Source organism: Syngnathus typhle, linkage group LG9, assembly GCF_033458585.1.
Source record: "Syngnathus typhle isolate RoL2023-S1 ecotype Sweden linkage group LG9, RoL_Styp_1.0, whole genome shotgun sequence".
Taxonomy (NCBI): domain Eukaryota; kingdom Metazoa; phylum Chordata; class Actinopteri; order Syngnathiformes; family Syngnathidae; genus Syngnathus; species Syngnathus typhle.
Genome location: NC_083746.1, coordinates 12,370,986 through 12,384,012, shown reverse-complemented (window position 1 = coordinate 12,384,012; position 13,027 = coordinate 12,370,986). Strand labels below are relative to the sequence as shown.

At 44.9% G+C, this 13,027-nt stretch overlaps 1 protein-coding gene across 1 annotated transcript in view; it reads right to left on the bottom strand.

Annotated features, from left to right (window-relative positions):
* Positions 1–7,180, bottom strand: part of LOC133160228 (uncharacterized) — a 40,081-nt gene extending 32,901 nt beyond the window's left edge. Inside the window, exon 1 of the mRNA XM_061287887.1 lies at positions 7,004–7,180. The gene's annotated coding sequence lies outside the window, so the exon portion shown is untranslated. The remainder of the gene's footprint in view (positions 1–7,003) is intronic.
* Positions 7,181–13,027: the final 5,847 nt, after the last annotated feature.

Sequence of the window (13,027 nt, the reverse complement as noted above, 5' to 3'; positions counted from 1 at the left end):
CTGTTGCCGCCATTCCTATTCCTCATTTCGATCACTCGAGGTCACCCCAGACCATCCGATTGCCCACATTACTATGAGTATCATTGAGATAAGCATAATGTGGCCACTTGTAGCAATAGAATTCAACCATGTACGTTGGCAACAACTTTATTATACTGTATTTCCTTTAGGGTCATTTAAACATGTTTGTGCTATATTTGAAATATTTAGTTTGGGATTGTTGTTTTACCCTTATTCTTATTATTCGTTATTGCTGACTCCGCCATTCTACAAACCTTTAATTCTGCAGCTCAATAAACCTGTCCATCCATCCATCTACCTTTTGGCCATTCCCTGTGTCCAAAACGTCCTTTGCGGCCTCCTGTATTCTGACCGATACACCATCTTGTACACTATATACACCCCAGATCTAGCGTATTACCCTCCCTAACACATAACCTAACAATAAATGTAGATACTGGAGATCAATTCTAGGTCCTCATGCATGCTAAGCATGTGCTTTACATCCCCATCTGTTATATTCAGGTGGTGGGCATAAGGGTGTCTTAATTTCTGCTCCATGTGAACATGCAGGAAACATTTGGGAAAATTAGATACGACATTGTTGGGAATGCCTTAACTGTCAAGAAACTGGGCAAACATGACAATGAATGACTGAAAAACACACCATTAAAAATGCATGTTAAAAATATTTAGTGTGTTTTCCACGTATTTGACGTTTCTTAATATAATCAGTGTGCAATGATGCAGAATTTAGTGCGTGGGAATAATGTGTTTGAAGCAAAACAAACACAATCTAGAAGTCAAAGCTAAATGCTGTGCCTCAATTCTGTACTTTGGCCTTATATTCTGCATGAGGGACAAATCAATTGGTAACCAAGAAGGTGCTCACTCAGTTTGGTAAAACACATCAAACATGTCAGCAGGGGTAATCATGCTGGAAAAAGGTCAAGTATATTGCACGCAGGCAGTTTTACAATGTGTACCTTCAACCTGATTTTTTTGCTTGTTCTGCATCATTTGTATTTAAAAAATGTGACTGTGATACTTGACCCATTCCAGTACCCTATGGATGTGTGTTAAATGACTAGAGCTAAAGGCTGTGCCTCAATTCTGTACTATAACCTTACATTCTGTATGAAGGACAAATTAAATCAGAGAGCATCACACAGCAATTGATAACCAAGAAGGTGGTCACTCAGTTTAGTAAAACACATCAAACATATGTCAGAGGGGGTAATCATGCTGGGAAAAGGTCAAATCTATTGCATGTAGGCAGTTTACATTGTGTATCTTCAACCTGATTCCTTGGTTGTACTGCATCACTTGAATTTGAAAAATGTGATACTTGACCTATACCAGTAACGAATGGATGTGTGTCTTCTCTATCAAACACATATTGAATGCAGGAGCTGTATTTTAATACTATATGATGGGTTAAGTGCCAAATAATTGTCAGGCAAAATGCTGTCTGAAGAGGTTCTTCAAAATCTGATGATCTGGTGCAGTCAGACACCTGGTAAGACTGATTGATATCCATATCACTAATTTTTAATTTCGCTCTGCTGGCTTTTTTCTTGCATCAATTGTTTTGCAAGGGAAGACACTGTGGCGATGAAGCAATTTTAAGGTATAATTCAATTTAGAATAATTTATCATTTTAGTAAAAGTAAGTACCGTATTTTTCGGACTAAAAGTCGCTCCGGAGCACAAGTGGCATCAGCCATAAAATGCACAATATAGAGAAAAAACATATAAGTAGCACCGGTGTTTAAGTCGCATTTTGGGGGAAATTTATTTGACAAAATCCAGCACCAAGAACAGACATGAACCAGCAATAACAGGCTAATGATACGGTATGCTAAGGTGACATAAACACAAACGAGGAGCTGAGAACGGGCCTGATGTAATATTAACAGTTATTCAAATAACTATAACATAAATAACACGTTTATCAAACCATCTGTGTCACTTCAAATCATTAAATTCATAGATCGAATTCGTCGTCCTTTCTGTAAACAACGCCGTGTGTGCGGCGCGCCGCTGACGTCGAACTCGTCGTCAGTTGCAGTTCAAATTATTCCACAGGCCCATATAAAAATATATAAACTATATATCAAATAACAATAATATAAACAATCCTTTTATCAAACCATCCGTGTAACTCCAAATCTTTAAATCCATCGGAATCTTCGTCCTATGTCATTTGAAAAAAAAAAACACATTTGTTGACGCCAGAAGGAACTACGCGCACCGCTGACATCAGACTAGATATATCAAATAAATGTAATTTAAAGAACAATTTTAACAAACCATCCGTGACACTCTAAATCAGGTGTCACCAACACGGTGCCGGCAGGCACCAGGTCGCCCGTGAGGACCGCATGAGTCGCCCGCAGGACTGTTCTAAAATTAGCTCAAATAGTCTATTTATTTTAGAGTCAAACCTCAGTTTTCGAACGTCCTGGTTCTCGAACAAATCAGAATTCAAACAAGAAATTCACGATTTATTTTCTCCAACAAAATTCGGAGGTCAAACCTCGCGAGATGAGCCGGGAGGACCCGAGAAAACCTGACCGCGCGGTCTGGATGCCGACTGATTCAGTTGTTATTGTATTCTTGTTACTTTGAGGATTAAATAACCCCTAGTCATGCCTCCAAAGAAAGCAAGTGGGAGCAGTAAAGCCATCCTAAAACACAAAGACGCTCTTAAAGCAATGCGAAAGTGAGCACCCGGCTCGCTGCGGTTGCGCGATCGGACCAAATTAAGTTCCCTGCGCACTGAGGTCTACTTAAATTTCGGAAAGTACATCAGGACTTTAAAAATATTTTTGTAAATTTCAGCGACGGCTCTGTCTCAATAATGCGACCAGCGCGGTGCAGTTGCTCCGTGGGCGACGCGCTACAGTTGCCACTTGGGGCAGGATCTCATCCCTGATCCGGAGAGGGCATTCCACCCTTTTCCGATCGAGGACCATGGACTCGGATTTGGAGATGCTGACCCTCATCCCAACCGCTTCACACTTGGCTGCGAACCGCTCCAGTGAGAGCTGGAGATCACGGCCTGAAGAAGCCAACAGCACCACGTCGTCTGCAAAAAGCAGAGACGCGATGCTGAGGTCCCCAAACCGGACACCCTCAACGCCTTGGCTGCGCCTAGAAATTCTGTCCATAAAAATTATAAACAGAATCGGTGACAAAGGGCAGCCTTGGCGGAGTCCAACCCTCACTGGGAACGAATCCGACTTACTGCCGGAAATGCGGACCAAACTCTGGCATCGGTGATACAGGGACCGAACCGCCCTTATCAGTTGGCTCGGTACCCCGTACTCCCGAAGCACCCCCCACAGGACCTCCCGAGGGACACGGTCGAACACCTTCTCCAAGTCCACAAAACACATGTTGACTGGTTGGGCGAACTCCCATGCACCCTCGAGGATCCTGCTGAGGGTGAAGAGCTGGTCCACTGTTCCACGACCAGGACGAAAGCCACACTGTTCCTTCTGAATCCGAGGTTCGACCTCCCGACGGACCCTCCTCTCCAGCACCCCTGAATAGACCTTACCAGGGAGGCTGAGGAGTGTAATTCTCCTGTAATTGGAACACACCCTGTCCTGGTGCCAAGTGCACACATGGACACCCTTATGTTTGAACATGGTGTTCATTATAGAAAATCTGTGTCGAGCACAGAAGTCCAACAATAGAACACCGCTCGGGTTCAGATCGGGGGGGCCGTTCCTCCCAATCACGCCCTTCCAGGTCTCACTGTCATTGCCCACGTGAGCATTGAAGTCACCCAGTAGAACAATGGAGTCCCCAGAAGGAGCGCTCTCCAGCACCTCCTCCAGGGACTCCAAAAAGGGTGGGTACTCTCAACTGCCGTTTGGTGCATAGACACAAACAACAGTCAGGACCCGTCCCCCCACCCGAAGGCGGAGGGAGGCTACCCTCTCGTTCACTGGGGTGAACCCCAATGTGCAGGCGCCCAGCCGGGGGGCAATAAGTATATCCACACCTGCTCGACGCCTCTCACCGTGGGCAACTCCAGAGTGGAAGAGAGTCCAGCCCCTCTCGAGAGGGCTTGTACCAGAACCCAAACTGTGCGTGGAGGCAAGTCCGACTATATCTACCGTTTTTTTCCGTGTATAGTGCGCCCCCATGTATAGTACGCACCCCTAACAATGGCATGCTGATGCTGGAAAAAAGCTTGTACCCATGTATAATACGCACCCAATTTTTATGAATTTTTTAAAAAAAAATTTAATTTTTTTTTTTTTTTTTTTTTTTAAGTCCCAAAGATCGTCACACACGCAGGGAGGCAATGGGTCCCATTTTTAAAGTCTTTGGTATGGTCTTAACTAGGCTGGATGTCATTTTTTTTGTTGGCGTTGATTTCTCCGACTGCCCCTAAACGCACCACCGCGCTCCGTGCGCAGGGGAATGAGGCGGCTCTGTATGGGAGATACGTTGAAGAGGAATAAAAACAACCTTGGAAACCAAAACTTGCCCCTCGTCGTGACTCGGAGCCGCAAGAAATGTTTTGGATTTGTGTAGGGTACATTGTGACAGACGGCAAACTAGCAGGTGATCGAGCGAGCGTCTGATACAAGAGCATTGCGGTCGTATGGAGCGTGTTTGAAATGAACAGCAGAGACGAAAGGAACAAGGCAAAGTGTTGTGAAATAAAATATTACCTGTAATACGCATTTTGTTATTTGCTGATTGAAACTGCTAATTAAACTGTGAATTGAAACTAATAGGTGGAGAACTGAACTCTCGCTCTTTATATAGCTGACGTGTCTTGCACAACCGTTCTGCGCATCTGTAATGGCGGCCTCCGTATGACGTCCGGTCCGCGATGGAGATTAAAAAACAAACAATATTTGACAATAACACACCATCGAGGATTGCACCATCGCATCAAACGATGTGTCGTCAATTATGAATTTTACTAAGTGTGTTGGGCAGGATGGCTGAATGCGATGCGCGATTGACAACAAACAAGAAGAAAGGTGAGTTTTATTTCGGGGGAGATTTGTCATGTCTCGTCCCCAGTTTTGCTATGTGTCTAGGTTGCCATAGTTTCTGTTCGTGTCACCCCGCTCTTCCTGTGTCACCTCAATCGATGTAACGTGTTTTGTATTTAAGTCCTGTCTGCCCCTCGCTCACCGTTGGATCATTGCATGTGTTACTGTCATTCTGTTCCTGTCTTTGGTAATGTCACCCTGTCTTTTTGTTCCACGACTTTGTCGGTCAGTCCTGTTGTTGGTTTTGTTGTACCATGACTTTATTTAAAAAAAAAAAAAAAAAAAAAATTAAAAAAAAAAAAATTAAAATTTTTTTTCTTTGTACCCATGTATAATACGCACCCCAGATTTTAGGACAATAAATTAGTAAAATATTGCGCACTATACACGGAAAAAAACGGTAGTCGGAACTTTTCTGCCTCGCGCACCAGCTCGGGCTCCTTTCCAGCCAGAGAGGTGACATTCCATGTCCCAAGAGTCAGCTTCTGCAGCCGGGGATCAGACCGCCAAGGTCCCTGCCTTTGGCCGCCGCCCAGCTTGCAATGCACCCGACCCCTTTGGCCCCTCCCACAGGTGGTGAGCCCATGGGAAGGGGAACCTACGTTTCCTTTTCGGGCTGAGCCCGGCCGGGCCCCATGGGCGAAGGCCCGGCCACCAGACGCTCGCCTTCGAGCCCCGCCTCCAGGCCTGGCTCCAGAGGGGGGCCCCGGTGACCCGCGTCCGGGCGAGGGAAAACGAGATCCAATAATTGTTTTCATCATAAGGGGTAATGTGAGCCGTGCTTTGTCTGGCCCCTCACCTAGGACCCGTTTGCCATGGGTGACCCTACCAGGGGCATGAAGCCCCAGACAACATGGCTCCTAGGATCATAGGGGCACGCAAACCCCTCCACCACGATAAGGTGACGACTCACGGATCGGACAAATATGTGCAAATGAAAAAATGCTCAAAAAAGGCAGGTTTTTTTTTTTTTTGTCTTGAAACGGATTTCATTTTTTTCCATTATTTGTAATGGGAAAAAATAGATTTGGAATTCTGGAATGGATAGTGGTCAAAAAACAAAGTTTGACTGTATTTTTCCTATTCTTGTTAAAATCACACGTGAACTGGAAATGAAAATAACACATAGTGAAAGCCAAATTGAGCAAATTGGCTATTTCAGAAGTGTGTCAAACTGGTAGCGCTTTGCCTTAATCAGTACCCAGGAAGTAGCTCTCGGTTTAAGAAAGGTTGGTGACCCCTGCTCTAAATCATTAAATCCATCGGAATATTCCTCCTCTGTGTCAATAAAAAAAAAGAAAAGAAACACAGCTGTTGACACCGGAACTACGTGCGCTGCTGACGTCAGACTAGATATATCAAATAAATGTAATATAAACATCAATTTTAACGAACCATCTGTGTCACTCCAAATCATTAAATCCATCGGAATATTCATCCTCGGTGTCAAAAACAAAACAAAAATCGGGCCTACTGCCCGACGACTGCTGGGCTCGGCTCCAGCACGCCTGCGCCCCCCGTGGGGACAATCAGTATAGATATGGATGCTTTTGTATATTTTATTTCAGAAATAGAAGACACATATCAGATATTACCTTGGTTGAGATTACAACGAATGCAATGAAGTGTATACTGCATAAGCATGTACTTTGGAGAAATATAAGTACCCACTAAAAAAAGTATGTCAAACTAAATTTATATACATAGCTCTACATGCCTGCAGGTACATGCAAGGTACGTAGCGTTTCAGTTTGTTCAATGTCATGCTCCCCTTGCACATTTGCTGGTACAAGAGAAAATGTTACCTTGGAGGCAGCTCTAATCAGAGCAAATTGAGGGTAGATTTTCAGTCGTTGATTAATCCCATTGCAATTCATGCTGTGGCCACATCTCACAACAATCCTCAGGCCATGTGGGTCAATAACCTCACTTAGTCTGATTTGCTCCACAACAAAGTATATAAATGAGGCACTTACTACTATTGCTGAAATCCACCAGGGCCTGCGTAATTTATGGCTGTGAAACTTCAGAAAAAGCATTTTGTCTTTGATTGCATTCCAAAATGTAGTCATTCTAGAAATGGCTGTCTGTCTCACAGATAACCTGTCAATAATTTGCAGTTCAGACAGCTTCTTTTTTCCTATTAATATACAACAGTGTCTGAACATGGGGGCGTACCAGAAGTAAAAATAGTACATTCAACGACTCATTATTCACTTCCTGTTCATGTTAGGTTATGGCAACCAAAAGTATGTGTTTGTTCGTCTGAAGGTGCTACACATTTTTTCAAATATTCGTTGCTGTACGTCAAACTTACCAGGGCAGGGCTCCGATAAGCCACCGTAGGGAGCGCGACAGACAATTTTCTTTTTTTTTGTACTTGTTAATGGAAACTTTGAAATATCACAATTTTCCTCAGGCCCAAATTATGCATAGTTTGATGCTTTTTGTTCAGGTTGAATTCCTCAAAAATGTTATTCTTTACAGATAATAATTTCTACAAAAATCCTAAGGTCCTCATATAGTTTTCTGCTCGGGCACTAAAAATTAGCCTCTACAGGAAAAATGTTTGCCAGTGCTTTTGATTTATTGACATGGCGATTGGATGCCGGATAATAGAGCGGTTGAAAAAGAGGACATGGGTCATCATTGTTGCTGGTGATAATGTAGAACTGATGCCCACTCTGCCAAAAATGGTACTCTTTTAAATCTCTGAGGCATCTGATGAGCCCCAGATGGCTAGCCAGCTGCTTTGGATTTGTGAGCTCAGGGAGGTGGGGGCGTGATTGAAGAGGGAACTGAAAATATGTTTTGCAAGAATTGGCATACAGGTCAAGGAGTGCATTGCTGCGTGAAACTATGCAGGTATATTTTCACATTCATTCTGGGTTCTAGGACCACAGGTAGAAGGCTATCTGTTAATAAATGACACTCAAGGTGCTTTGGATCATTAGACCTTGATAACTGAAGCATCCATCTGCCACTTTTATGATTTCTACCCATAACAGAGGATTAATTAAAAGACCACCTGACATCCTGCTAATGCTGGGATCACTCCAACATCACACTTGAAAATACACATAACCATTCCTGGTTCTACGATCAACCACCCAAGCATTACCGTTTTTTCCATGTATAATGCGCCTCCATGTATAATACGCACCCTAAAAATGGCATGTCGATGCTGGAAAAAAGCCTGTACCCATGTATAATACGCACCCAAATTTTGACTTTTTTTTTTTGAAGTCCCAATGATTGTCACACACGCATCTGGGTGTGTTGAAATTTGTCCTTTGCATTTGACCCATCCCCGTGTGATTTTGATCCATCCCCTGGGGGAGAGGGGAGCAGTGAGCAGCAGCGGCGCCGCGCTCGGGAATCATTTGGTGATCTAACACCCCAATTCCAACCCTTAATGCTGAGTGCCAAGCAGGGAGGAAATGGGTCCCATTTTTATAGTCTTTGGTATGACCCGGCCGGGTTACTTAAGTCCGTAAACGTAAATGTTTTTCAGAAAAAAGATCATCGTTGGGAACAACCGGATGTTATTCTGCCGGTCAGTATCACTGCGCATGCGCTAGCAAACTCAATAGCGAAGAAATGTTTCGGATTTGTGGAGGGTACATTGTGACAGCGAACGAGCAGGTGATCGAGCAAGCGTCTGATACGAGAGCATTGCGTTCGTATGGAGCGTGTTTGAAGTGAACAGCAGAGAAGAAAGAAACAAGGCAAAGTGTTGTGAAATAAAATGTTACCTGTAATACGCATTTTGTTATTTGCTGATTGAAACTGCTAATTAAATTGTGAATTGAAACTATTAGGAAGAAAACTGAACTCTCGCTCTTTATATAGCTGACGTGTCTTGCGCATCCGTTCTGCGCATTGGATCCATAGTGCGCATGCGCAGTGATACTGCCTCCGTATGACGTCCGGTCCGCGATGGAGATTAAAAAAAAAAACAATAACAACACACCATCAAGGATTGCACCATCGCATCAAACAATGTGTCGTCAATTATGAATTTTACTGACTAAGTGTGTTGGGCAGGATGGCTGAATGCGATGCGCGATTGACAACAAACAAGAAGAAAGGTGATTTCAAGTTTTATTTCGAGGGAGATTTGTCATGTCTCGTCCCCAGTTTTGCTATGTGTCTAGGTTGCCATAGTTTCTGTTCGCGTCGCCCCTCCCTTCCTGTGTCACCTCAATCAATGTAACCGCGGTCACCTGCCTCGTGTTTCGTGTTTTGTATTTAAGTCCTGTCTGCCCCTCGCTCACCGTCGGATCATTGCATGTGTTACTGTCATGATGTCTGTTTGGTTTCTGTTCCTGTCTTTGGTAATGTCACCCTGTCTTTTTGTTCCACGTCTTTGTCGGTCAGTCCTGTTGTTGGTTTTGTTAGAGTTATGTTAGTTTACCAAGTCTGTGTTTTGAGTTCCTCCAATGAACCCTGGTCCAAGCTGCACTTGGTCGCCCTTCTCCTTTCCAGACTCCATCCGTGACAAGATTTTATTCAAAAATTGTTGGACCATGATTTTCTTCAAAAAACAAACAAAACAAAAAACAATTTAAAAAAAATAAAAAATAATTGTACCCATGTATAATGCGCACCCCAGATTTTAGGACGATAAATTAGTTAAATTTTGCGCATTATACATGGAAAAAAACGGTAGTATAAATAATTCATAAATAGTATATGGCGGCAATATATGAGATGCCCAAAATCAACACTTTTTGGTCTCATCTGTTTCACTGAGGTGGTTGGTCTGGAAACCCTGAGTGTACAGTTGGATGGTATATTATGTTTTTATTGAATAAATTCACATCTGAATGACCCGTATATTTTCAGTTTGACCAAGAGAGGAAACAGAAACAAACTAAGCAAAGACCAGCAAATATAAAAAAGCATACTATCAAAAATGGTATTATCTGATACAACTGGCTTTCCTTCCCTCTGTCTCCCATCTCAAAGGTCAAAGGTCAAAGTCAGCTCTATTGTCAATCTCTCCACAGTCACAACACACAAAGAGACCGAAATTACGTTTTTCTCTATCCCACGGTGACGAGACACATAACACAATAGACATACAAGTACGCGACACAATATAGAAACAAGGCAAAAATTCAAACAATCAATAGTAAGAGTGATGAATAAATAATAAATAAACAGATAACACAATAAATAAGAGGAGCAAAACGGAGCGAGCAAGCATAGCGCAAAAGTAAAAAACATCATAAACAAAAAGGCACAAACAATAAATAATAAGAGTAATAATAAATAATAAATAAACAGATAACACAACAAATAAGAGCCAGTGTGCATACAGACAGTACAGACAGTAAAAGTACAGGATGCTACGCAGAACGGGGGAGCGAGTTCAGGATCCTAACAGCCTGGAGTATGAAGCTGTTTGAGAGTCTGGTGGTGCGGGAGCGCAGGCTTCTGTACCTCTTCCCAGAGGGCAGAAGCTCGAACAAAGAGTGAGCGGGGTGACTCACCTCACTCACAATCGTGGTCGCCTTGCGGGTGAGATGGGAGGTGTAAATGTCCTTCAAGGAGGGGAGCGAAGCACCAGCAATCTTCCCAGCCGTGTTCACTATGCGCTGCAGGGCCTTCAAGTTGTAGTCAGTGCAGCCGCCACCCCAAACAGCAATACAGCTGGAGAGGACGCTCTCAATGGTGCCGCGGTAAAATGCAGTCATGACGGCCGGAGGAGCGCTCGCTCGCCTGAGTTTCCGCAGGAAGTACAGGCGGCGCTGGGCTTTCTTTGCCAGTGATGCGGTGTTGGTGGACCAGGAGAGCTCCTCACTGATGTGCACCCCCAGGAACTTGGCGCGTCTCACTCTCTCCACCACAGCACCGATGGTCAGCGGCAGGTGTTGGGTGTGACCCTTCCGGAAGTCCACAACAATCTCCTTGGTCTTGTCGACGTTCAGCAGGAGGTTGTTGTCCCTGCACCACGTGGTCAGAAGGTCAACCTCCAGCCTGTATTGAGTCTCGTCTCCCTTGGTGATGAGACCCACCAGAGTCGTGTCGTCAGCAAACTTCACGATACGGTTGTCGCTGTAGGTTCCAGTGCAGTCATGCGTCAGGAGGGTGAAGAGCAGCGGACTGAGCACGCAGCCTTGGGGGGCCCCCGTGCTCAGCGTGATGCTGGCGGAGATTTTGTCGCCAACACGTACTACCTGTGGCCTCTGACAGAGGAAGTCCAGTAGCCAGTTGCAGAGGTAGGTACTGAGGCCCAGCGCGTCAAGTTTGCTGATGAGGCGTTGTGGCAAAATGGTGTTGAAGGCAGAACTGAAGTCCACAAACAGCAATCTCACATACGAGTCCCTCCTCTCCAGGTGGGTGAGGGCCGAGTGGAGGGCAGAGCAGATGGCATCCTCAGAAGACCGTTTGGCTCGGTACGCGAACTGGAAGGGGTCAATGGTGGGGGGAGAACAGATCTGATGTGCTCCATGACAAGCCGCTCAAAGCACTTCATGATGATGGGCGTAAGTGCCACGGAGCGGTAGTCATTGAAGCAGGACGGAGCGGGTTTCTTCGGCACAGGTACGATGGTGGCAGCTTTGAAACACGACGGGACGATGGCCTGCTGCAGGGAAGTGTTAAAGATGTCCGTGAAGACATCCGTCAGCTCACCAGCGCAGTCCTTCAGCGGCCGACCCGGGATGTTGTCAGGGCCCGCCGCCTTACGGATGTTGATAGCCGCAAGCGCCCTCCTCACGCTGTCGGCGGAGAGGCACTGCCTCCAAATCAAGAAATGGGAACATAACCCAAAGAGGAAAGTGGACATTGAGCATGCCGCAGTGCACCACATCCCTGCACATTGACACAAAGGAAACAAATTGTGAAAACACAGGCTTTCATGCAGAACTTCTTAAATTAAGCCTGCTCCACGACTTCCTCTTTTTGTAGCATTTTTTTTTTCTGTCATTGACACAAAAAGGGCCTGATTTACTAAAATTCTAAAAACAAGGCACTAAATATTATGTTTACACAAATTGATTGCGTGCATGGATGGTGGCCGTGCCATACATGAATTAAGATTTATTAATTGCAATCTTTTAGGTAGACCCCAATTAGGGGATTCAGCTATGACTTATGATCACATTTCTGCTGTATTGAAGTGATGGAGGAAAAAAATATACAGTAATCCCTCGCCACTTTGTGCTTCACCTATTGCAGCCTCAATTTATCGCATGTTTTCATCCATCCAGCCGTTTTCAGGCAATAACACTTCCGGTTTCACGTTAGTGTGCATACATGTCGGTTACAGTGTTACAGCAGTCATTGACGATGTAAGTGGGTCCTGACAAGAGAAATGAACGATCACGTGTCTAACCTTTAGGACAATGTAGTATTAAAATTGTTGTTTATATTACATTTATTTGATATATCTAGTCTGACGTCAGCAATGCACGTAGTTCCGGCGTCAACAGCTGTGTTTTTGTTTTGTTTTTATTGACACAAAGGATGAATATTCCGATGGATTTAATGATTTAGAGCAGGGGTCACCAACCTTTCTTAAACCGAGAGCTACTTCCTGGGTACTGATTGAGGCATAGGGTTACCGGTTTGACACACACTTCTGAAATAGCCAATTTGCTCAATTTGGCTTTCACTATGCCCATCCGTGAGTCGTAACCTTATCGTGGTGGAGGGGTTTGCGTGCCCCTATGATCCTAGGAGCCATGTTGTCCAGGGCTTCATGCCCCTGGTAGGGTCACCTATGGCAAACGGGTCCTAGGTGAGGGGCCACACAAAGCACGGCTCACACAAGCCCCTTATGAAGAAAAACAAACGGATTTCGTTTTCCCTCGCCCGGACGCGGGTCACCGGTGCCCCACTTCTGGAGCCAGGCCTGGAGGCGGGGCTCGAAAACGAGCGTCTGATGGCCAGGCCTTCGCCCATGGGCCCCGGCCGGGCACAGCCCGAAAAGGAAACGTGGATCCCCCTTCCCATGGGCTCACCACCTGTGGGAGGGGCCAAAAGGGTCG